Source organism: Paramormyrops kingsleyae, chromosome 17 (assembly GCF_048594095.1).
Source record: "Paramormyrops kingsleyae isolate MSU_618 chromosome 17, PKINGS_0.4, whole genome shotgun sequence".
Lineage (NCBI taxonomy): Eukaryota > Metazoa > Chordata > Actinopteri > Osteoglossiformes > Mormyridae > Paramormyrops > Paramormyrops kingsleyae.
In genome coordinates, this window is record NC_132813.1 from 5765022 (window position 1) to 5789844 (window position 24823).

At 51.8% G+C, this 24823-nt stretch overlaps 1 protein-coding gene across 1 annotated transcript in view; it reads left to right on the forward strand.

Annotated features, from left to right (window-relative positions):
* The window catches only part of bcas3 (BCAS3 microtubule associated cell migration factor), a 166903-nt gene that overhangs the window by 83408 nt on the left and 58672 nt on the right, over window positions 1–24823 (forward strand).

Genomic DNA, 24823 nt, shown 5'->3' on the forward strand with positions numbered 1-24823 from the left:
GGCTCTGACACTCGTATCGTCTTTCAGGAGGCCTGATTTTTGTTGGGGGCGGGGGGGTTGGTGGGGTGGACGTGTGGAGCGTGTAATCTATAGATAAAGACTGAGCTCACACCCGCGCTTTCATCTCCTGCCTGCCGCGGTCCCCACAGCCGTTCAGCCCTGCCCGTCACCTGCATCCATTTTGGGGGCTATTTTTAGTCCCGTTTGCTGCCCAGAACCTTACCGTTTCTGATAATAATGGTGTTCTTATCAAGCTGAAAGCAGATTGTGGTTCTGAATCATTCAAGACCATGCATGAGTCTGCTTCCTGCTCCCACTGACATCACGCCATCAGTGTGTCACTCCACTGGCGTCACGGCGGAGCCCCGGACAGACCTCAGGGCCATCAAGCAGGGGCGTCGAGGACACAGGAGTGCCTGGGGAGTGTTCCAGAGCAATTTTTAATTTCCCTTTTTCCCCCTGTTTTCCTATGGTAGTGCTTGGAGCCGGCGTCACCGCTCCTGTCAGCCCATATCAGCATCATCCATCTGCTAATTGTCGGCATTATATAATTACAGATTCACCATTTTAAGGTGCATTAGATAAATGTCACTTCACCACAGCCTGCCTGGGAGTGCTGGCGGCAGCTAGGGGTGACCGGGCCTCTTAATCGATGCTGGAACATGGGGAGGAGGAGTCGGACGTCGCCATCACAGAAGAGTGCTAGGCTGTGCTATGCTATGCTATGTTATTCTAGGCTAGCCTAGGCTATGCTATGCTATGCTACACAAGGTTAGGCTCTGCTAGGCTAGGCTATGCTATGCTATGCCACACAAGGTTAGGCTATGCTAGGCTAGGCTATGCTGTGCTATGCTGCATTTGGCTATGATGTGCTAGGCCTTGTAGCTGTAGAATGTGTATAGCGAGAAGTGTAATGGGGGGGAGGGGTGTTTCCCTTGTTGTGACACGACTGTAACATCTGGAGGGTAAGTGAGAAAATATGCCGGCCTTTCCAATAGAGCCCACTGTGAGGCCCGAGATGATCCTGAGCAACCGGAAGCAGCTGGATGTGGGGCCAGCGACACGTAAAGGGGCTTTTGTGGCTGTTCTGCTCCGTTTACATGTGATCTGTTAGGGGCTAGTTGAGGTACTGGTTCAGCTCGCCATGCTAGTGCAATTTCTGAGTAGATCTGCACCACTAACAAGGTGCAGGTTTAGGGTTCTTTTCGTTCCTCCTCCTCGCCAGGATGGCTCTCTCAGCCACAGCGCCTCCACATGTTTGATGTCCAGGCCAGTGATCAGTGTTAGCTGTCGTTAGAGTTACTCGTAGCTAGCATAAATCCGTACTCCGATTCTCTGATTAAAATCTGTCCTCTGCAAAGGCCAAAATAGATAATAGCACCCCCCTCCCTTAAGAAGACAGACATGGTTCTGTGTGTAATTTCAGGCACAAAACAAGTCTGTTTTGTGAGGGGGGGGGGGGCATCTGTTTTGGTGGGACGGGAACTTAGCAGCAGAATCAAAGCCAGCTGTTAGCCGCTCGTGCTATCGGCCTGCCACTCTGCTGAGCCAGCCTGAGGTTTAGACTCTGCCTTCGGCATGGGAAAGTAGCACCCCCCCCCCCCCAGACTCAGAATCGTGTTCTGAGTCAACCCGTAGTTGGCTGAGTCACCTGGTAGAGGATTTGACTCATGGGCTCTTAGCATAGGTTTGCATGTGTGCCGGCCATCGACCGTCTGTTGAGTGCGGTCAATACAGCACATGATCGTTTTAAAAGTCAGATGCGGTTGTTGTGTTATGTCAGAATGTGACTCGTCGACGTGCCGATGCATCGCAGGCCAGAAAGATCGAGAGCCGCATGGCAGCTCCCCAATGGGGTGGATGGGTTCTCTCTGTGTGCAGCCTTTAGCCCCTGGTTACCTGCAGAGGGCGCTACAGGTCTCGGAGCTCACTCAAATTGGCGTAGCTTGGTGACCTGGCACCCTGTGTGTGTCATGCATGTTCTTGAAACAATTTTAGACCATCTGATGTCATGAAAAAGGAAAAAAATCCAGGGGGGTGAGGGGGGGCAGGATCGCAGGCCGAGAGCCGTACTCGCCGCCTGCCAATTTACTGTTGTTTTTCGTAATTCGGCCAAATTACACAGTCCCTCGGCAGAAGAAAAGCCTGGATGGATTCCGGTTTCCGTGTCCTTTTGAAGTCATGATTATTCCATGTGGCATTAAATTAGTGATAACATGCTATCGAGCGCAGGTTTGGGGGGGGGGGGGGCGGGAGCTGCTCCCCACTGCTTGTGTTCCTTCAAAACAACGAGGCATCTGTACTGGCCCCCCTCTCTTCCCGTACACACTGAGGATGGGGAATTACAGCGGTTCGGACAGAGGGTGGAGGGACGGCCTCGCTGCTGGGAACTTGAGTGGGGGGGGTGCAAAGGGATGTTGGGTCTCCAAAAAGTCCCGTCCGCGAGCGGCCCTGGCGTAACATCTCAATCGGCGCGGGTGCGTAACCCACGTTTGACACTGGGCCTGAACCGGCGGCTCCAGCCGCCGCACTGCGCTGCGTTGTGACGCTCTGCTAGGATGTAGTTTGTAATAAAGTGCAGATGTCGCTGAGGCTGCTAGGCCAGACTGTTATTTTAGCCTATGCTGAGCACGTTTTTTTCCTCATTCCAGTCTGAACTCGCTTTGAAAGCTTCCCAAAATTCCATGCCTTAATACAGTTTTATGTGGTTCTCGAGTCGTGCGGTGACCAAGACGGAGAGGTGAACTTTTAAAGGGGCCCTGGGCTTTTATTGCATTTGTTTTGGTGCCAGGTGAGTCCTCCCCTGTTTTAATAACTGGAGAATTACCGGCATTGTTGTTATGTTTTTTTTGTCGTTCTTTTTTTACCCACTGAGGTTTTATTTGTCATGTTTTCTGTTCCCCCTAATGACTCTGCAGTGCCTGATGGGACTTGGCTGGGGGGGGGCGGGGGATCAGCAGGGCACTGTAGGCCGTGAGTATTTTCTGCCCCCTCTGCCGCATGGTGGAGCTGGCAGGAAATGGTCACATGATCTGGTGACACGCAGGGGACAATCAGATCTGCATCACTGGCGGATTCCTCACACATGACCCAGTTAAGACATTCAGTGGTCACTGTGCCTCTGTGACGGCAGCAAAACGGATTGTAATCACTGCAGTTATAGCACATCAAGTCTGGATTTTCGCCAAGGCCAATTAATTAGCCACTGGTAACCAGTAACACGCATCCCGCTACAACAGCAGAGCCCTTGCATGCGTGTGAACCTGCGTGCGACCATTGTCTCGCACGTTTCACCAGTGCACTCTTGATGCATCGCACTGGTTTTCTTGAATGGGGTGGGGGGGTGCACTCCAATTGTGTCGTGCCAGGGGCTGATTAATTCCGAAGCCCACGCTGTGTACCATAGTCATAATAAGCCAAGGGATATCTATCCGTACTCTTAGGTTTTCCACAAATCCTGTGACGGATTAGGGAATCTGAACGCAGCATTGTCCTCAGAACATCTTATCAGCAAGTGCTTTAATAATCCACGACGAGGTGGGGGCTCAGTGGATGCGATGATTACGAGGGGAGGGAGACTTCTGCATTGTCTGGGTGAAAATCGAGCCCCTTCACAGATTGAAAAAGGCTTCAGATTGATGCACTGGGAGTTGTGGGAAATTCTCCATCCTCTGTGGTCTCATAATCTAATAGCTCTAAGAAGAACAAACACCAGATGATTCCAGCGCATCTTGTCTTAGCACAGGGAGTACTGATTAGACAATAAATGCTGTCACATCTGGGGCTGACCAGTAAGGAAGAGGCACATCCATTGGTGCCCAGATCTGGGCGTCATACTTGTCTCACGCCTCATTGGTTGCCCGTTTTGGTTGAGCTGGCTGCCGCCCTGATCATCATAGTGGGGATCTCCGGCAGTGATGGGACCTGCCCATATTCGTGATCGCAGTTAAACATCAGCATATAAACAGGAGAAGCATTTGAATGGCAGTATTTAGACATGCAGGCAGCCCTGGCTCTGTGAACTAAGAACCCCCTGCTTGAGCCAAAAAGGAAAAAAAAAAACTGATCTGGAAACAGTGCAGCACCGGCCACTGACTCCCCCTCCATTTTAGAAAGATCGTTCTTGTGCCAGAGGCACACTTCTGCTCTAAGTGTGTCTTGTCACAATTTATTTCATTCACCGCGGCGCTCGATAGCAGAGATTTGTTGCTCTGTTTCCGAATCTGTTTGGATTTGTGGGACCGTCTCCAGTACATCTGCCATTGTAGAATGAAATCGAAATTAGATACGTGCGATTAAGTGTGGAGGAAAAAAAAACATTTATCAGGGAGGGAGTCACTCAGGCTGACGTCGCTGTTCAGATGGGGCACGTCCCCGTTGGATGTGACCGTCATCGTTCAATTAGCAGTCGATACGGGCGCGCTGTCGCCACCGCCGTAAGGGTATCCGATCGACCGGAGAAGCAGGTGACTTCGAAGTGCGTCGCTCAGATGGCCGGCGTGACACTCCGCATCGCACGGGGTCGTGTTTTGCTCACCTCGTTCCCATTTGCACGATCGACGTATCGATTAGCGATGCCTTTTCCGCTGATGCCCGCCTGTGAAAGTGAGCAAGGGCATTGGGGAAAGTCCTGCTGCAGCGTGAGGACCCCGGACACCTGCGTGCGCAGTGCCTGGGATGCCAACATACGGAAGCGTTTATGGAGAGAGACTCTGGGTCTAACCACAGATCAGGCCTTTTAACGATAAAACACTGTTTCTTTTTTAACTCCTGTGGAAAAAAGAGAGAATGGGGGGGGGGGGGGGTTAAAGGAGGAGGATGATCAAGCGATCAAGAGCGGAAGGAGCAGTTCAGGGATGCTCTGGGCAAATTCCAATGTATAGACCCCCCCCCCCCACCACCACCACTGCAGACCCTGGGATCCTGTAGTGGGGATTTCCCCCCCCCCAGGAGAGGGCATATGCTGTCACAAAGGGCCATTCAGCCTGGCTTGTGAGAGCTCTCCACACCTGCATCCAGGTGAAAGACGGGGGTGGGAACTGGGGGGTAACAATGAAGGCTTCTTGTAGCTTCAGTTTAGGCTTCCAGGTCAAGGGTCACGCCATCCACCTGCTCTTTATTGCCTCTCACTTTATTGTTTGCTTCCTGAACTTCCTATAGTAAATTTTCCATATTTTAGCATTAAGAAATAGTGTGTTCCCAACTTAAGTCATTGAAAATATATGACCAAGATTGAAGCAAGCTCTCTTCATCGCTGTCTCCCCTTCTGCCGGACGCTTGTGATGACCCGTCCAAATGCTGTCATTTCTGATCTCTGCACTGATGTGAAAAGGTCCATAAAATCTGAGCATAAAGGAAAGCTGGCCCACTGGAAGGGGACTGGCTCGCCCTACGGTGTCACTCACACACGCACACACACAAAAATTGAGACATGCACGTACATAGACACGCGCACACACATGTATATGCAGTAAGCCCTCGTGCATTCGCGCTTCGTGATTTATGAATTCACAGACCCGCGAAAATTTTATTCCGCTGTTCTTTATTGAATGTTTTTGATGTGTGTATGTATTTTTATTCTCTCTCTTTTTCCTGGTTAGTGCACACAGTATTTTTACAACTTATTATTTCTGTACGTCTTTACGTAATTTACCTGTACGTATAGTACATGTTTCCTTTACGTATTTTATTGAATTGTACCTTGGTTACGTATATGACTTCTGTCAATAAGTTTACAGTCTTGTTCGTTTACTCATTTTACCTTACTGTGGATGCAAAAGAAAATGTGAATGTGCTAGTGTAACAAATATCCATTATTAAAAATATCCTATTTTACATCAAACATTTGTTTTTTCTAAAGGTAATGTAATGAGCTAACTTTTAATTTAAATTAAAGTGTTTTGGGAGCATGACTGGGGATCAAATTTAGGATTTAAACTATAGAAATAAGCACATATTACCATTTTTAGCGACTCTACCAAACATCCGGGAATCCTCCTCATTCGCGACGGGTTCTGGAACCTAACCTCGCGAATGTCCGAGGTCTGACTGTACACACATTTCACACACAGAGAGACACACACGCTCTCCCTCTGGGCTTCGACTCCCGTCAGTGATGTCGCTGCATCCATCCGCCACTCCGTCACATTACCCAAAAACGAAAGGCTTCCGACATCTCTCCATTGTCTGTCTCACTCCTCTCGCTGACGGCGGCCATGAATTCCTGTTGGTGAGGTAATCTCCACCAGCCCCCCCCCCGCACCCCTCCGGCACCCACCCCACTGCCGTCTTCACCTTTCCTGACAGCCCTGTGGCTCATCAGGGCTATGTGAACAGACAGCTTGCATCCCGGGGCGATGGAGCGGCCCGACTTGCTGAGAAAGAGCAGCTCCCGCCCCGCCACCCCCCCCCCTCCCCCCCCAAAAAAACTTAATTCGTAAATGCATGTGCTCTACTTACGATTTGGCACCGAGGGGGCAAGCACAGGGCCATAGTCGGCAGGATCCTCAGAACGCTGTATTCGGGGGTGGGGGGTGGGGGGCATCACACTCTATTGGCCCTGTCCCCCAAGCGGGATGAGAAACAGACGGAATGAGACGAGTCCAGAGTGGCCGCTAATCAGCGTGAGAGGGTTCGGTGACCCACGCGGGAAGCCGGCAGCAGGAGGGGCCGCCGACGCCCCCCCCCCAGTTCCATGTACTGCACGGGCCAGTTCAGTGCGTTTAGCGTGTAGCCGAATGGCGTCACCTGACTCCTAAGATGTCCACGCCTGTGTGTAATCCCACCCCCCCCCCCCGGGTAGAGACCCCTCTACCTACGACCGTCCTCTGGGTAAGAGCCACGCTTTATCAGAATTTTCCAGAATTCTTCACAGAGTGTGTAAGAGTCACTTATTGAAAACAAAGCCCCCTTGTGAATATGCGACACACACAATGTGTTTCATATTATCATTGTTACATAACATCAGGTACGTTGCTCCGTTTGGCCTGTGTTGGGTGCTATCTAAAAAAATAACACAAAAAGAAGAGTAGGAATCTGAAGCAGGGGGGCAGGGTGCCGGGGGGGCGGGGTGCCGGGGGGGCAGGGTGCCGGGGGGGTGTCCTCATCAGGCCGTAGAGAGATGGGAGTCAGCTGAAAATCAAAACCTAATCTCCAGGAGCAGCAAGGTTAAACCCACCAGTTATTTGGGCTTTGAAGTGCAGGCCGGTGTTGTTAATTGTCAGGGCCGACTTTGGTAAAGGTGGTAACAATTTAACAAGAGTGTAGTACCACAGGGGGTTTTGCTTGTATCAGGTGTTTGCAGATGTTGCGTGTGCCCGGCAGCGGAGAAGAGAAGCAGCTCTCCAGACAAGAGGCCCAGATTAACAACTAATAATTCTTTGTTTGCTCAGCCAATCGGCCCAAAATTGGCTGGGAGGTTAACAGAAGGCCGGCGATTGGACAGCTGGCCTGGCCGCCGCCGCCGGCGTTTTTACTGTACACTGCCACACAGGCGCTCGCAGCGCCGTGCCGAGCGGGTGGACCGCGCCGGCCCACGGTCCTGAATGCGACTGCGCCGGGAAGCTTGGAATCCAGACTCGGTAAATATGCCTTTAAGCTTTAGAGCACACTTAATGTCACTTTCCGCATCCCCTGCCACAAAGTGCGGTTTTGAACCTGCGACTTGGCTTTTCCGTTTCTGAGCTTCCCATCCGGCTGTCTCCCGGCGTCGGCCTTTGCACCGTCACGGTTAAACATTAGCGCCTCACCTGTCCTGCGCTCTCCGGCTCGGTGAAGGCGGTTTCAGCTGGCCATACCCTGCCCTTGTTTTTTTGTACAAGGCTGACTCATCGTGTTGATTTTTTTTTTTTTTTGGTCGATTCCTGTGGTTCGCATTTCACAGAGCACTGGGATCTGAAGACAATTATTTTTATTTACGCTTTCTTGCAGTACCAATTTTCTGTGATAGGAGGTGCTGCCTTACCCTGGCTTATGTGGAAATCATTGGAGGCAAAAATAACAGTTTGCTTGACTGACATCTGACACCCTGACGGCTAAATTAAACTCAGAAGGCTGATGTTGCCTCTAAAATTTTATAGGATGTTGTGGCCTCAGCTTCTGGAATCGTCTGTTTATTCCAGACTGCCAGCATCAGAAGCCGTGGGGTGTTTTGTTCACTAATTAGAGGTCACAGACTTGAGTTATAATTCTGTCTGTAATTAAATTTGTTCATTTTGTTCCAATCTTCAATCGCAGCACACTTGAAGCAGCAGGCAACTGGAAACTTCTGGAAACTTCCCGTTAAGGCCATTCTCTAATGGCTGAAGGCCCGTCTGCGAGGCATGACGTGTCTTTGTTGAGACAGCCAGTCCCTCGCTCTCCAGTGATCGGTGACAGCCTGTGTATTTGTTGGTCCTCGTATGGGGCTAGTTATGGGGGGGACAGTTTAGGTCCTCTGTCCAGTTACCCCCTCGGAGGGACACATCCTGATGGGGGCAATTACCAGTGGCTAGACAGCTGGGTGGGGGCTCCTGTCATGTCCTTTTGACACCATCAGCCACCATCTTGGACGTCGTGCGTCAATAGGCTCGTCGTATTGTTACAATCGTTGCTTTAAGTAGTCACTAGTCCGGGGTCATAACCTCTGCCGGCGAGATTCCACCAGTCCTGGCATGCGTGTGAAGGTGAGGTATGTTACGGTCAGTGCTGCCGTAGTCTTGCCGTGACGAATCCGGTGATAACGGTATCACTGACTTTATTAATGTCCATTTGTCACCAGCCAACACGAAGCCGGTGTCCATTACCTAAACCTGCTTCCACATGTCAGACCTGTCGAAGAGATTGGCTGGGCGGGGCCCCGGTGTTCCTGAGGCATTGTGGGATTTGTGATTATCCGTACCAGACCGCGATGCGTCGGCCTCTTTTTTTTTTTTCCTTTTTATTTATTAAGCGTGTGTTCTTCCCGGCCAGTACTGCTCTGCTCCCTAACCAGTTTGTCTGTTCCTCATCTCCCCTTCCGTCTTGTCATCCTCTGTTCTTTTCCTTTTTGACTCAGATTACTCGCCCCCCCGCTTTCCCTTCTCCCCCTCTCTCTCTCCCTCTCTCTCCACCCCATCAACATCAAAAAGACTGTGTGTAAGTGGAGCGACCCAAACGGCAGAGAGTGTGTGGATTGCATAGTCGCCTGCCCCCCCGCCTCTCTCTCCCCCCTCTGCCTCCATTCCCAGTGGGGGTGTTGTTTATAGACCATTATAATTTATAACTGAATAGAGTGGATTTAATTTCAGCGCAGAGACTCGCCAGCAGGGCGCCAGGCAGCAATCAGAAGAATCAGCAAGCTGCAGAGGCCGCTGAATGGAAAGTATTATCAGCGGTCACAAACGGACACTGTTTCTCCTTAAACAGCCCCCCGGTGCTCCCAGGCCTCCTCTTCCCTTTCATTCATCTCTTCTGGTTACCAGCCCTCCCATTGTCCTTCAGCACCGCTCCGTGTGTGTGTGTGTGTGTGTGTGTGTGTGTGCATGTCTATGTGTGTGTGTATGTGTGTGTGTGTCTGTCTGTCTATGTGTGTGTGTGTGTGTGTGTGTCTGTCTGTCTGTCTGTCTATGTGTGTGTCTGTGTGTGTCTGTGTGTGTGTGTGTGTGTATGTGTGTCTGTCTGTCTTTCTATGTGTGTCTGTTTGTGTGTGTGTGTGTGTGTGTTAGTATGTTGTGGGGACAAGGTTTCCCCGCAATGTGGTGAAAACCTGTAACGTTTGACCTCGTGGGGACATTTTTTCGGTCCCCACAAGGATAACCTCAATTTTATAAAAATCTGTGAATGCAATTAAAAAGGTAAGTATTTTGTTTGGTTACTTATGGTTAAGGTTAGGGCTTGGTAGAGTTATGGTTGGGATTAGGGCTTTTCCCATAGAAATGAGTGGAGAGTCCCAATAAAGATATGGATACATGGACTGTGTGTGTGTGTGTGTGTGTGTGTGTGTGTGTGTGTGTGTGTGTGTGTGTGTGTGTCTGTCTGTCTATGTGTGTGTGTGTGTGTGTGTGTGTGTCTGTCTGTCTGTCTGTCTATGTGTGTGTGTGTGTGTGTGTGTGTGTGTGTGTGTGTGTGTGTGTGTGTGTGCGTGCGTGCGTGTGTGTGTGTTTTTTTTTTCCCCCCTCATTTAATTTCGTCAGCCCCTCATCTGACCGTGAGGTGTCCACTGTCCCATCTAGGGCTGGGGCCGTTGGCTCGAATGTTGCCGCCCTTCCCTCAGACGCGCTCGCACCACGCGCCAGGGCTGTCCGTGTCAACGGTGGATCGGAAACAGGCTCCTCCCTCCATGCAAGGGAAGGCAGACAAATAAACGCAGACCTCATCCTCCGCACAGTGCCATTCAGGGCCCGATATGATTTCACAGGGAAGATTCCAGCAGATTCTTTGTGGAACATGATTAGCATTAACCGAGGTGAAACCGTGATATATGTGCTCAAATACTAATATACAAGTCAGTATAATTTTTGTATTTAGAGTTATGTGATTCGTATTGATTTATACATGCTGCTTATGTAAGAATAGTACTATTTCTTCTTTAAAACCACTTTAGCACCGATAAGAGTCCTCAGCTGAGTTCCGCCCCCTCTTAGCTGTCAGGTCGGCCATTTTCTATCCCATCTCCCCCCCCCCCCCGCCCGTTTCATTGCTGCCTTGGCCCCCAGTTCCTCTGTCCACCTTTCTGTTCACAAGACACAGTTTTCCGTCTGTAAATCTCCGATGCTCATGACAGTCGGTGTAGCCGAGAGCGCATCTGTGTCCAGAAGTATTTCTGCAGGGCTGGGAGGTGTCGAGGGGCGGGGGGGGGGGAGGGGCATCCTTTGAGCCAGCAGGTACAGCTGTCTGCGGAGGCGTCCCACGCTCGGGAGCGCTGACGTTTAAACATTAAGCCATTAATAGCATGCCGGGGCTCCCCCACTGCATGCTGGGAAGCAGGATAGCGCAAATCGCTCCGTCCCGCCCCTCGCTGACCTTGCACTGTGTTTTTATTACGTTTTTTCATTTCCACTGGACTGTGACCAGCTCTGGCTTCGCTTCAAAAATAACGTCTGGCCAGGGGGACGGCCGGATATTTTTCCGCGCGTCGAACACGATATGCCGCCCGGTGTATAAACGCGTCATCGATCCCTTATCGGGGACCGGCGGTGGCCCGGAGGTGCGGTCGCGTCCCTGCGGCTTGCAGGATGATCTCCTGTCCCTGTGCAGGTGCCCCTGGTGCCGCTCTGTCCCCCTCAGCCTGAGGCCAGGGCCCCTCAGCTGTTATTTCTAGCTGCTGTGGTCTGGGAGACGTGTAGCTGTACCACGAAACGGCCTCAAATCAGCTTTTTCATTCATAATACAGGACATGACGAATATAAAATCTGTTAGATCAGTTTCTTTTATGGCTTTAAAGTAATGGGGGGAGGGGGAGAAAAAGTACCTACACCGGTCACTTCCCTGCCCCCGAAAAAGCCAGTTCCGATCTTCCCCCCCAACATGTTTACTGCTCTGGTTCCTGCCCCGGCTGATTGGCCGCCCAACTCCGGCCCCGCTGCCGGGTGAAGGCCGGCCAGACCCGTCCCTGTGCCGTAATTGATTACAGTGAGGATTGAGGAGGCCTGTGCTGGCTGATGGTGTGTCTGCATGTGATTAAGAAGTGGGGGTGGGGGGGTGGCAGGGGGGCGCCTCCACTCAGCCGTTGATAAGTGGCCGGCTGACCTGGCCGGTTGCGGCCTGCTCCTCTCCCTGCATTTGACAGAGACGCCCACAGGTCTGTAACGCTGCCAGTTTGGGGGGGGGGGGGGGGGCATTCGGTCCGAGCCCTCTGCCGCGATCTCAGCCGGAGCTGCCATCTTTCTTCGTTTAGCTTAATTAATACCTTGTCTTCCTAAGGACTTTGATGAACGGGCCTTGTGTGTGTGTGTTTTTTCTTCCCTTCTTTAATCGTGCCACGCTAACACTTGTAAGAGAGTCAGAAATGTTTTATGGACTACGAAGAATAACACACGTGGGGGGAGAAAATAGTTCGCATCAAAAGCCGCAATTAGCTCATTGCTTTTGCTGGAAGTACTGAAACCACATTAAATAGAGGGGAAAAGGCAAGATGCTCCCCCCCCCCCCCCCGTCCCGGCCGGCTGGACGGGTTCAGGGCTAGGCCCCGTCTCGCTGCACAACCGGTTTCATTATTGAATATCTCTGCATAATTGAAATGGTGTGGCCCACTCTGGCCGCTGCTGTGGGGGGGCCGCCCGCTCGCCCCCGCCCCTGTTTGAGGGGCAGAGGAGAGGAGCCTGCAGCCACAGACTCATCTGCTTCCCTTTATCTTTTGGTGGGCGGGGTGGGGCATCGTGGGATAGAGTGGGCGGAGCTTCACGGCCCCGCCCTTCCCAGGCAATTCAGGAATCGGGAAGCATCTTGCTTTTGTCCCTTGTTTCCCCGAGGTTTGAGACAACACTTGTCGGGCCCGACTGGGCCGGACATGGCCTCTCACTGGGTTTCCTACGGGCCAGTTGGATCCGTTATGGAGTGTGAAGACCCTTTGACAGAACCCAGCCGGGGGACGCGACGTAAAGGCTAGTGTTCTGTTCTAGGACTTTCCGAGATTAGGCAGACTCGCCGTATTTGTGTGGCTGTTAAGCGGTATCTCATCCTCAGCCTCGCCCCCCCTTCCCCTCATGCTGCTGCACTCCTGAGCTCCTGCCGTTCTCCAGAGGTGGCTTTATGAATTAAGCTACTGCTCTTGCTGTCGGACCCCAGGGGGCAATCAGGGGCCTAGAGCCGCGAGCCGGCGAGCTGTGATTGGGGGCCGTTGAAAACAGTGAAGGGCAACTTTGGATGGAGAGTCCTGTCACTCCCAGTTTTACACACACACACATGCACGCATACAAGGCTCTGACACACCATGTACACACACACATGCACGCATACAAGGCTCTGACACACCGCGTACACACACACATGCACGCATACAAGGCTCTGACACACCGCGTACACACACACATGCACGCATACAAGGCTCTGACACACCGCGTACACACACACATGCACGCATACAAGGCTCTGACACACCGCGTACACACACACATGCACGCATACAAGGCTCTGACACACCGCGTACACACACACATGCACGCATACAAGGCTCTGACACACCGCGTACACACACACATGCACGCATACAAGGCTCTGACACACCGCGTACACACACACATGCACGCATACAAGGCTCTGACACACCGTGTACACACACACATGCACGCATACACTGGAGTATGTTATCTGCAGTCTTGTATAACAGATTATTTGTATTTTTGTATTCTGTATAACTTTTCTCGTTTGTACGTCTTATAAGCATGTAAATATGTTGTTGCTGTTTCTACGTTTTCCTTAATCAGCACCTTCTGCCTTCGTCAGCCTGTTCGGTCATCCTGTTCATTTCAGTCGGTCATCGCACTTCACCTAAAACTCATCAGACTCATTAAAAGGATTGTTTGGTTTTTTCCGTATTACCAGGGCGTCTGTGGCAGCGGTCACATGACATGGTCTCCGAGACCTTCCCCTTGTTCTGCAGTCCCACACCAGTCACTGTCATAATCCCACTAATCGATAATGGGAACCTTGTTCCCCGGGTTTGTATGCATGCCCCCACCCTCCCATCTGTTTGGGCCAAGAGACAAACTGTCAGGAGGGGTTAAGCCAGCTGGGTGTGATAGGGCGAGCGAGAGGCATCTGGCTGCGGCCTGGGGCGCGGTGGGGGTCAGCGGGTCGCGTGTGAAGACCTTATCGGCCCACTGTGTTGTGGAGCCGCCATTGCAGAGCCGCCATTGCAGAGCCGCCATTGCAGAGCCGCCATTGCAGAGCCCATAGCTCATCTGCGGGACTTCGTGCAGGACCTGCTCACCCTTTAAAAGCGCCTGATTTACCCGTCATGGCTCTGGGTGACATATAAATAAGGCTGTTTTAAGGTTTATTGCAGACATTAAAGACGACATTAATTGTTGTTTAGTAATCGTTCAGTATCTTACTGACTATTATATTTAACCTTAAAGCATGATGTTTATGGTTCTCGCGATGCAGTGGTTCTGTGTGCCACCATCTGACATTTTCTCTGCTGTAAATCAGCCAGCATTAAGCACACAGCATACGGACGTGCACCTTTAGATATGAGGCTCTTTGTAATGAAATAGTTTCTGGACGTGGTTTTGAAACCCCTAATATATTTTTGTCACGGTTAATGTTGTCAGAATGACGCGTAACTCCAGGAGAGCTGAGCCCCCACGGGCTGAAAACGGCAGTGACGTTTCCTGCGGCGCTCACCCCCCCCCCCCCCCACCGAGGGGGAAGCCGTCACCGGCGTCGCCTGGTGTCAGCATCGCGCTCGTGATCTCTCCGCTCGCCGTCTGTGGAAACCGAATCTGCGGGGAGTGGCCGTGGCCAAAGGCCCCCACATGGATTCGCCCCCCAAGAATAAATCCTCCTCCTCAGATCTGCTTTCTCCCCCCTCTTTTCTGATTTGGCCCGTCTGTTAAGGGGGAATTTTTGGAAGGTGCCTCCAGCAAACAGAGAGAAAGCTGTGGGAATGGATAGAGTGTGCGGAGGAGGGACTGATCCGGGCCCCTTACCTTCTGTTCGTCTGGCTCCCTCGATCTGTCCATCCATGTCTGTCTATCTCTCTCTGTCCATCCATGTCTGTCTATCTCTCTCTGTCCATCCATGTCTGTCTATCTCTCTCTGTCCATCCATGTCTGTCTATCTCTCTCTGTCCATCCATGTCTGTCTATCTCTCTCTGTCCAGTTGTCTCTCTTTTTTCCCTCAATCTGTCTCTCTTTCCTTCTGCCTATCTGTTTCTCGCTCTCCCTCCATCCATCTGTCTGCCCTCCTTGTGGCGTCCTCTCTACCAGCCCTTGCCTCCTCCATGTTCAGACGCGAAGCTCTTCTCTTAGTCGTCTCTCCGTTAGCCACGCGTCCTATAAAAAATGCATTGGGATGTTGTGTACGCAATCTCGCCAGTGAACGTGTAACCGCTTGACTGGGGGGGCCCTCATGTTTAATTCAGGGGGGGCAGCATGCCGCTTTGGGGTTTATTGGCACGAAAATGCAGCAGGGGAGACAAAAATGGCCATAGCACATCGCCCGCCAAACCCTCCCCAGTCCCCCTCCGAGTCCGCTGCAGTTTAAAATGCATCACCCCCTGTTGGAGGTATTGCTGAGCCTCAGTGGCATCTGCATTTCACTCTCTCTGTTCTTTTATTTTGGTTCCTTTCTGGTTTGGCAGAGAGTTCGAGATGTGAAATGAGAAGGTGAGTGTAAATGTCAGGGGGCAGGAAAACCCGGCGTGTCGCTTTACATTTTGGCTCAGCGCACTCTCGCGCAGCGCACTCTCGCGCATGGCATGCGGCTCGTCAGGGCGCAGCTCTGGGAGCCATCTCTGTAATCAGCAACACCACTTGCTGCATCGGTGCCCTGTTTGAGGAGTGAAAAAAAAAACATAGTGTTCTCACTAAAGACATTTGACCAAAATCCCCTCTCTCTAGCATCAAAGACGCCATAGTCAGTGGGGGGGGGGCAAGTTTTATGGGCCCAGTGTTACAAAAGGCATACAGGGGGCACGATGGGGAGGGCCAGTAGTAGCATATGGCTGTTCCTGTACGAAGACCAATGGCTGTGCTTCTCGTGAGTGACGTCATCATGTTCCCAGTGGCGTTTCCGATAATTAGCATAGGATTTTTCACCGTGTAAAGCAAAATAAATGCCACTCTCCCGCAACTCACTCACTGTTTCCAGTGATTAACAGCGGCGCCTCCCCCGGTATTAATAATGCGATTGTGGGAAATGAGGCCTTTATCACAGGCGATCGGCGACACGGCGCCCATCTGGATGTCGCGGCAGGGGAAGCTAATGGCCGCTTATTGGCGTCCAGGCCGACGCAATTAGCCCCATCGACACTTAGTCTGTCGGCTGTAACGACATCATCAGAATGGCAGGAATCTCCATTTTTAGGGTTCTGTATATTAGTGTAAATACGGTATGTTCAAGCGCATTTTGGCAGCCCCGCACTTGGGGCTACGTGTTGGCTGGGGCTGTGGGGTTTAATTGAATTAGCGATGTGGAAGCATGGAGCCGCTTCGATTGGGGCAGCAGGAGGGGGGGGGGGGGGTGAGAGGTCCTTAATGAGCCACGCCGAAGAATTAGTGGGAAATGTGCCACCAGAAACAGCTGCTGCATTTTAGTGGAATGTCGGTGGGGAGATGTTTCCTTTTGTCGGTGAATATAGAATTTAAAAAAAAACATTTTGCACTGACCCTGTTTCATCTCAAGGGCTTAACCTCTGGTAAGATTAATTTTGCATGTTTTTATGGGGTGTAGAGGAGTTGGAGCGTGTAAAAGGTGGTGGAGGCGGTGGGGGGGGGGTAACCCCATTTGTCACCTTTTTAAATACACAGCAGCGCTATGTACTCTGTGAGTCGCCACAGAACATGCCCCCCCCCCCCCCCCCACTCTGCGCCAGCGCCCACTGGGATCGCACTGCACCTCCCCTGACCACACGCGGTTACGGGACTTACAGTGGCATCCATTGATTTTTCTCAAAATAGTAGGGTCTTAACTCGGGGGGGAATCGCCACTCGGCCATTAACCGCTGAATGCAAGTGAGCGGTGCCCCCCAATACGACATTCCGGCATGGCATTTTAGTAACACTTCATCACATGACATGGTGGATAATGTTCCACATGGGGCACCTAGATGACGACGTACCTAGAACACGTTTTTAATTAATAATTTTTTTTTTTTGGAGACATGGCATGTAGACAGGCTTGCACAGCACTGCTCATACGCCTGTGAGTTTTTTTACCTGTCGCCTTCACTACATGTTAATAATCTGTAATGTGGAGCTTTCATTTTGTGCTGGCGGGGGGAGGGGGGCATCCTGTCTTCATAATTCATTACTGCTGCTCTAGACGTGTATGGTTGGGCTAAGGGGGGACGCTGGTGCTGGGTGCGTCAGCCCCCGTGTGACTGTGCATGGACCCAGTGTGCGGGTGCAAGCGCCTTAGCTCACAGTCCTCCAGAGCCACAGACTTCCTGCCCCCCCGGCACCATAAGAAACACACTCAGCTGATGGCCGGTTCATCCACCGGTCACGCCGGCCTTATTTCCTGTTAATCGAGTTAAGATGGGCAAATAAGAGGCCTGCAGTGTGCACTGGAAATGCAGAGGTGGTTGGGGGGCAGGTGGGGGGGGGGGGGGTTCTGGCTGGCTATACCGGAGGCAGCCGAACAGTGCCGTTCCCCAAGTGTTTGATCAAGGCAGGCGATCTGAGTTTCAGAGCGTCATAAATGCACCAAGAGGTTGCTTTAAATAAGTATTCCAGTAACGGGATGACTGTTAGGACAGTCTTGCAGCCCTGTCTGTGTTATGGCAGACCAGGGCGGGCCCGGTATCTGACACAGCAGGCCTGATGCAGCTCGGTCTGTGTTATGGCAGACCTGGGCAAGCCCTGTATATGACACAGCAGGCCTAGTGCGGCCCTGTCTGTGCTACATACCATGGACCTGGGCAGACTCAGTATCTGACACAGCAGACCTGTTGCAGCCCAGTCGATGCTACAGTAGGCCTAGTATCTGACATGACAGGTCTGGTGCAGTCCTGTCTGTGTTACCGCGGACATGAGCAGGCCCATTATCTGACATGGCAGGTCTGGTGTGGCCCTGTCTGTGTTACCGTGGACTTGAGCAGGCCCAGTATCTGACTCGGTGTATGTTACAGCGGGTCCGATCCGTTCTGGTCTCTGCCACGATAGCCGCCCCGGCTCCAGTGCTGAGCAATGGCATCCGTCTTTTGTGGGTTTTACAGGGGGGGGTCGATTCTATGACCAGATATATGTTGGTTCAGAGTTACTGACATAAACAAATCCTCTCCCTCTTTCTCTCTGCTTTCCTATCATGTATATTGTCCTCCTCTAGCTCCATCCATTTCAATTAGCAGCCTGGTGCTCATGCCCCCCCCCCCCCCCCCCCCCCAGTGCGGCCTGCACAGTGCCCAGCATGTTGGGATGGTGAACTTGCTATGGCGGTTCACTTTCTCAGCCATTAAAACCACTATATGTTTTTGTGTTTTTGTTCTTCGCAGGTGTTTCCTAACGGAGGCTCACCCCCCCTCTCCCCCCGTTCCATTTCTCTGTCACTTTATTTTGCCTTTAAATTTTATTTTTTTTTATAATCATTTGTTTTGGTTTTGAGGCATGCCACCATCTCCGCTCCCGCCCCTCCCTCTCCCGCTCCCGCCCCTCCCTCTCCCACTCCCACTCCCCCTCCGTCCCGCTTTGCCGTCGGTGTGTGAAAGCGAAGAAGAATGGACGGTGGGCCGGCAAAAGCATGGCGGAAAACGTGGCCACTTCCTATCATGAGGTTAGGGGCCTGGCTACGAAAGGCGCTATTAGACCCGGACCTTGTTTACTGACGATGATGATTTCCCATCCAAGTATTTTCGCACAGAGGCCCCTGGCCTCCTCGCCGTGGCGCGCCTGGCGATCGCGGTTCATGCGACGTCCAGTGTGCGCTCTTCGGTTAAGAGCGGCGGCAGAAGGTCACTGTAGCCGGCCGTGCGCTGGAAGGGCAGCCCGAGGCAGTGAACCCCCCACGATGCGCTTGGAGGCGTCTATCAGACTGTGAGCTTTTGTACAGTTTTACTTCATTAACTTGTGCTTGGGACAGCTCCCGCCTTCGTTATGTACAGTCGTTACGCAAAGTAGTGATTTTCCTTTTTTTGGTTATATTTTTACATTTATAATGTATTTTAACTATTTATAACTGGTGACTATTATTTCTCATTTGCATCTCAAACTGCTCTTTTTACGAGCCGTTTAAACGCTATTAATCGAAGGCAAAGTTCGCCATCCTTGAATATGTAACGTCAGCCTCGGTTGTAAAATAAAGCATCAGCAAACCCACGAAGCCTCGTTGTTTCTGGTGCCTTTGTTATACCACCAACACCCCCTCCGCTCCGCCCGCCCCCATCCTGCCAGTGCCTGCGGTGTGTGAACGCCCCCCCCCCCCTTGTCCGCTCGTGACTAAGTCAGACAGAGAGGTGGTGTGTGCGAGCACATAAGGGCTGCCTCGTGTACTGGGTGTGTGAGGTTCTCAAAAAAAAATATATAGTGTTCAGCATTGTTAATAGTGAAGGAGGGATATAGTCTGTCCAAAAGTGCGTAGGCCAAGGGCCACTTAGGCTCCAGGTGGAATCTGTTTATTTTTCCCGATGCCCCTGCGCGCTTTTTCCACTAACACTGCGAGGAGGTCTGTGCTCCCCAGTGCTGTAGGGCGGCAGCAGATCCCTCCTCTCCTCACGCTTTCCAGCTGTACTCTCTGCCTGTTCCCTGATAATCCTTATCATAAGAATTTGCACACTGGGCCCATCTTTCCCGAGCTTTCTAAATCCCAACTTTTTTTGCTTATTCTTTCATGATTGGAGTATTTTTCTGGGACATTTGGTTGGTAAACAACCCAAAGTATGAACTTTGTTCCCCTAGCTGGCCGAGAATGGGGATGGGGGTCAGATTATTGGCATGTGATAGTCTAGTGCTCACCTCGGGGTCCTCGATTTGAGCGCTCGTCAGCACCCGCAGGATCAGTGGAGCATTCATGGTTCGCGACCCCCATGTCGTCATGTGCTCTCTGCTGCGGCTGCAACTGCTTCCCTCCCAGCATCGCTGTACTTTGTAACTTTCGCTAGTTATAACAAGCAGCTGGTCACCGATTGGCTGCCTGCATGTATTTTAGGACATGCCATGGAGCTGTAAATAGCGGTTCAAATGAAAGGCTACTGGCAGCGCAAACAAAACGCAACCATGGTGTGAACGAAACACAACCATGGTGTAAACAAAGCTCAACTGTGGTGCAAACAAAACGCAACCATGGCGTGAACGAAACACAACCATGGTGTAAACAAAGCTCAACTGTGGTGCAAACAAAACGCAACCATGGCGTGAACGAAACACAACCATGGTGTAAACAAAGCTCAACTGTGATGCAAACAAAACGCAACCATGTTGTGAACGAAACACAACCATGGTGTAAACAAAGCTCAACTGTGGTGCAAACAAAACACAACCATGGTGTAAACAGAACTCAACTGCAGCGCAAACGAAACAACCATGGTGCAAACGAAACACAACCATGGTGTAAACGAAACTCAACTGTGGTGCAAATGAAATACGAGCTGCACATACCGGGCATGTTTCCCACTGCCCAGCGACAGGTTCCCACTGTAGTGCCGCTCCATCATTTTTAGATGTTACCGCGCGGTGGCCATGATGCAGAGTGGCCCGGCATGGTGAGTTGGGTCCACCTGCCCCCCACAGCCACGTCCACCGGGGGGGGGGGGGGGGGTGGCTGAGCTTTTGAATTATGGAGCCTCTCATCAATACTGCATCAGCACAAACGTCCCATGGCTCTAGCACATCACATCACAGCGTTAGTGGCAGATTCATTTTTAATTAACGGCAGGCTTTTGACAACTCGGCAGCATGTGTTGGGTCATGCGACCGTTATTTCATGAAGGGGGGTGGCCTGTGGGTTTTAAAAGTTTTACAGCGACTCAGAGAAGCACCGTCCTCACCGGTGATGGGCAGGCTCCTGCTCGCGACTCACAGGGGGAAACTGTAGTGTGTCATTGCTGGGACACAGCGGAAAACCCCCGACTCCTCGTCGCTTCTGCTCTCCCATATGCAAACAATAAGTGATCAAAAATACAGATAGACCATGAGGGGAAGCGACAGCCCCCGCCTGCGTTTTGGTGACTCAGACTCCAGGCCGCGGGTCTCAGCACGGTCTCCGCCTGAAGCCACGCCCGGTGGGTCAGGGCTATGGAAGGGCGACTGGCCAAACACGCGGTCCGGGCCGTGGGGTGGCATAGATGACCGGGGCGTAGAGGACGAGGACGCAGGTCCACATGGAAATCCCAGCAGCATGCCCGCAGCAGCCCCGACACGTCGGGCTGTCGGCCTAGCGTGCTAACTCGGCCGGGGTCAGCGTCAGTGTGCGGCCTGCAGAAATGAGAAACATGCCCCGATCCAGGGACGGGAGCAGGGTCAGCAGCTGGCGGAGGATATGGCAATCATTTATAAAAATATGCTTCCCCGAGCCCACAAAAACAAAAACCCCTAAACCCTACAGCTGGGAAGGCTTGGGAGTAGCCCGGAGGCTGGTAAGCTCCCTTCCAGATGGGGAGGTTAGGCCGGGGCTAGCCGAGCAGCTCCGCGCACGCTTCCGATTCCCATTAGGACAGGAGAAGATTGCGAGGAAGCGGGGAGGAAGAGAAGTGCGGAGCAGGCCTGCTGCGTTTTTCACCCCGAGTAATCAAATCAAGCGGGAAGCTTCTGTGACGGAAGAGGCCCGTTTATTGATATTTATGCGGCCTGCTCTGTATTTATTTTCAGAACCTCCTTTTAAAAAAAAAAAAACAAGAAAAAACCGATCCATCAGTTTCCCTGATGCCGTATGTATCACCTGAAATCTTGTTGTTTTTTTTTGTGGGAGATTCAAGGAAAAGTAAAAGGGTCGTGGGCAAATAGTAAATTTGGTGTAAGAGTATGTGCGTGATGAAGCGGTCTTGTGGAACAGGTCCTCGCGGGAGAGTGAATGAGCTTACCCCTTGGTTGGGCAGTGTGCTCCGGAGGCCACAGAAGCCTGATGATGGTAATTTGTTACCGATGGCTAAATTTGGATCTCTCTAAAATGTGGAATAGCGCCTCAGAAAAGAGGAGTGCGTCCAGCAGTGAGATCTGGATCGGCGTTTAATGGGGAAAAATGTGTACCTTGAAGCCACGGGAATGAAGCGTGCACCAGGATGAACTCGCCGCACGCCATCAGCGGCACCCCCCCCAGTACAGGGGGGTCCTGAAATCTGGCAGCCTTTTTTAAGAGTCATGTGATATTCATTGGGATAGACTCCTACCCTTTTCCCACCACCAGCGCTGTTTTGTTTTATTCAATTTCATTTTATTTCTCTGTGTGCACAGTAGTGACATTTCAGGCTTCCGGGAAATCTACAGGAAGTTTACAGAGTAACTCTGCACACCCTTATGCATGTAATTCTAATCTCAATTGTGAACTAAGTGCCCCGTGTGCAAATGGCATTTTCAGAGTTATTTAAGTTTAAAAAGGAAAGGTTGGAGTGAATCGTGCAATAATCTCCACGGAGATGTTTACGGTTAAGGGGATCGAGGGTCTTGCGCTCTGTCCTCCGGCAAAAGCGACGTTCTCTTGATGAAATACCGCAAGGCATGTGGCCGGCTGCTTCGGCAAAGATTGAAATAAGGGCCGCCGCGTATAATGCCCCATTGTGCTGCCGCTCCGGCCTGCCTGGGAACGTATCCGCAGCAAATACAATGAAACACTTTTTTGGGGGCACTGACACTTATTATGAAGTGTGACTGGATTTTTCAATGGCGTTTTTGTCAGGGCCTATTGAGGAACGGTGGCTTGATTGCGTCTTGTGGCCGTGATCCCGGGACGCTGATCTGTCCCCGCGTTTATGCGTGTCCCTGTCCTTCTCGCTCTCCGGCCCCTGATGCAGGACCCGGACGGAGGCAGTAACCTAACACTACCTGCAGCCTCCCTGGGCCTGAGGCCGTGACCCCTGTGACCCGGCGACCCCGAAGGTCGGCGCGCCAGGCGGCCATTCCCCTCCCCGGGCCGGCGGTGGCGGCGTTTGGCTTCCCGCAGACATTACTGGGCTGTTATTGGAGGAAATTGAAAACACTGACCCTCCCCAGATGCGGGCCACCATTTGTACACACTAATTACAGTGTTATGAACCGGGTAGGGGTTTGGAAGGGGGGGATGGGGGCCAGACAGTGGTGTGTCTGGCTGAGGAATGATGGAAGGAGGTGGGCTCCATCGCCGCAGCTGTGAAACAAGCCCCTCAGTCTTATTCTGAGTGATTGTTTCACTGCGCACTTGTGTTCCTGCCCTTATTAAATTAATGAACGTTTGGACGGTAACCTTCCAACAGAAATGCAGGTCTAACTGAGTTACTGAAACAGCCCAGGAGGCTGCATGCTCAGTGACATGAGAGCCTCAGAAGATCCACAGCCAAAGATCCATGTGGAAACTGTTGTCGTGAGAGAGGCATTGATACCCAGTTGGCAGATTTGCCAGAATCCCGTGTTGCATTACCATCCCCATAAGAGGGGCGTTTAAACCTGGTTGCCATAACCCTACGTTACATAAGAGGGGCATTGCAATGCAGTTGCTAGATTTGCCTTAACTCCACGTTGCATTACCATCACCATCAGAGGCATTGCAACCTGGTTGCCAGATTTGTCGTTACTGCAATGCATTATCTTACCCATAATAAGACTGCTGAAACCCGGTTGCCATCACTCTGCGTCTCCTAACCATCCCGGCTGAGCGGCAATGAGCTCTGCAACACAAGCTCTTTTGGCACAGGGGGAACCCAGTCTCTCCTTATTTGTGTTTCAAATGGGGGTCTCACCTTTAACGAGACTAAACAGCCACTCTCTTCTTTACCAGCGGACATCTTGAATTAAGGCAGCGCTGCTCTGTGAATTCTCACTCTACGATTGACATCGGAACCTCGCATTCTGGGCCCCTGCCCCCAATTCCCCCCTGCAGTTGACTCACCTATCACTGGTGTTTCCGATTCGGGGCGGGGGGGGGTTAATAATGATCTGAAAAGGGGCTCCAGCGGTTGAACCTTCAGTGTTGCTTTCTGCAGGCTCAGAAATCGGCGAATTAGTCTCTGTTTCTTGTTTCTCCAACATATTGAACTTCCCATATTTACGCAACACAGAGCGGTGCCTGGGGGGGGGGGGGGTATTTCGGTGCCGTTGAGGGCCATGCGCCCAACCACAACGTATGTAAGCGGACACCCGTGAGCAGCTGGGCCCTTGGCTGTGGGACAGCTCTGCAGAGAGGGGCCACCGAACTCGCTGTCTCTGGCCATACACCCCCCCCCCCAGTTACCCCACCACCCCTCCAGCGCCAGACAGATCCGTGTTTACAGTTTTTTCGGAACCATTGACAGGAGGAGTGTCTCTCCCTGCTTCCAAATCTTTATTATTAAATCAACACTTTGAAAAGTTTATTTGTGCCGAACAACAACCACAGGCAGGATTTATAAGGCTGTGACATAAAGCGTGGGGGGGGGGGGTGTATTTCCTTAATAAGGCTTTCAGCGTGCCTGTAAGAATGTAAACAGCCCTCCGTAGGAGTCACACCAGCAACACGCACTTCGGGAGGTTTCCTTGGCAACGTGCATTTTGCAGTTTTTAGCATGTAGTCGAATTCCTCCTTTGAAAAGGCTGCTGACAGCAGGTGCTGAGGGGCGCAGCAGCGATTTCTGCGAGCCCACAGTCTTTTTGGACCCCGCCGGTGGTCAGACTAGGTGGGACGGGACCGTGTTTGTCAGCAAGGTAGAAAGACCCCACCATTCCATGTCTTACACTCACTCACGAACCCGAGTACCGTATGGGACCTGTGACCCAGGCAGGATGGGAGGTGTAGTAGTACTGTGTGTGTGTGTGTGTGTGTGTGTGTGTGTGTGTGTGTGTAGGCGCCCATAAATCAGGCCGTTCTTCCTGCCTGTAATTACAGTAGGAGGCCTATCATTAGCTACACCATGGTCTCCCACTCATTGCCCCAGAAACAACCACGTTTTCTGAAGCTCCTTTCCTGAAACCTTTCAGCGTTTTTAGAACCACAGGCCATCAGATCAGGCCCGCCTTGCTGCCTGCGCTAGCTGTCAAAGCCTTCTGCAGAGCTCCCCAGCACCAAACCTTTCAGAGCGGCTCTCTCGCTTTCGGTATGTAGATG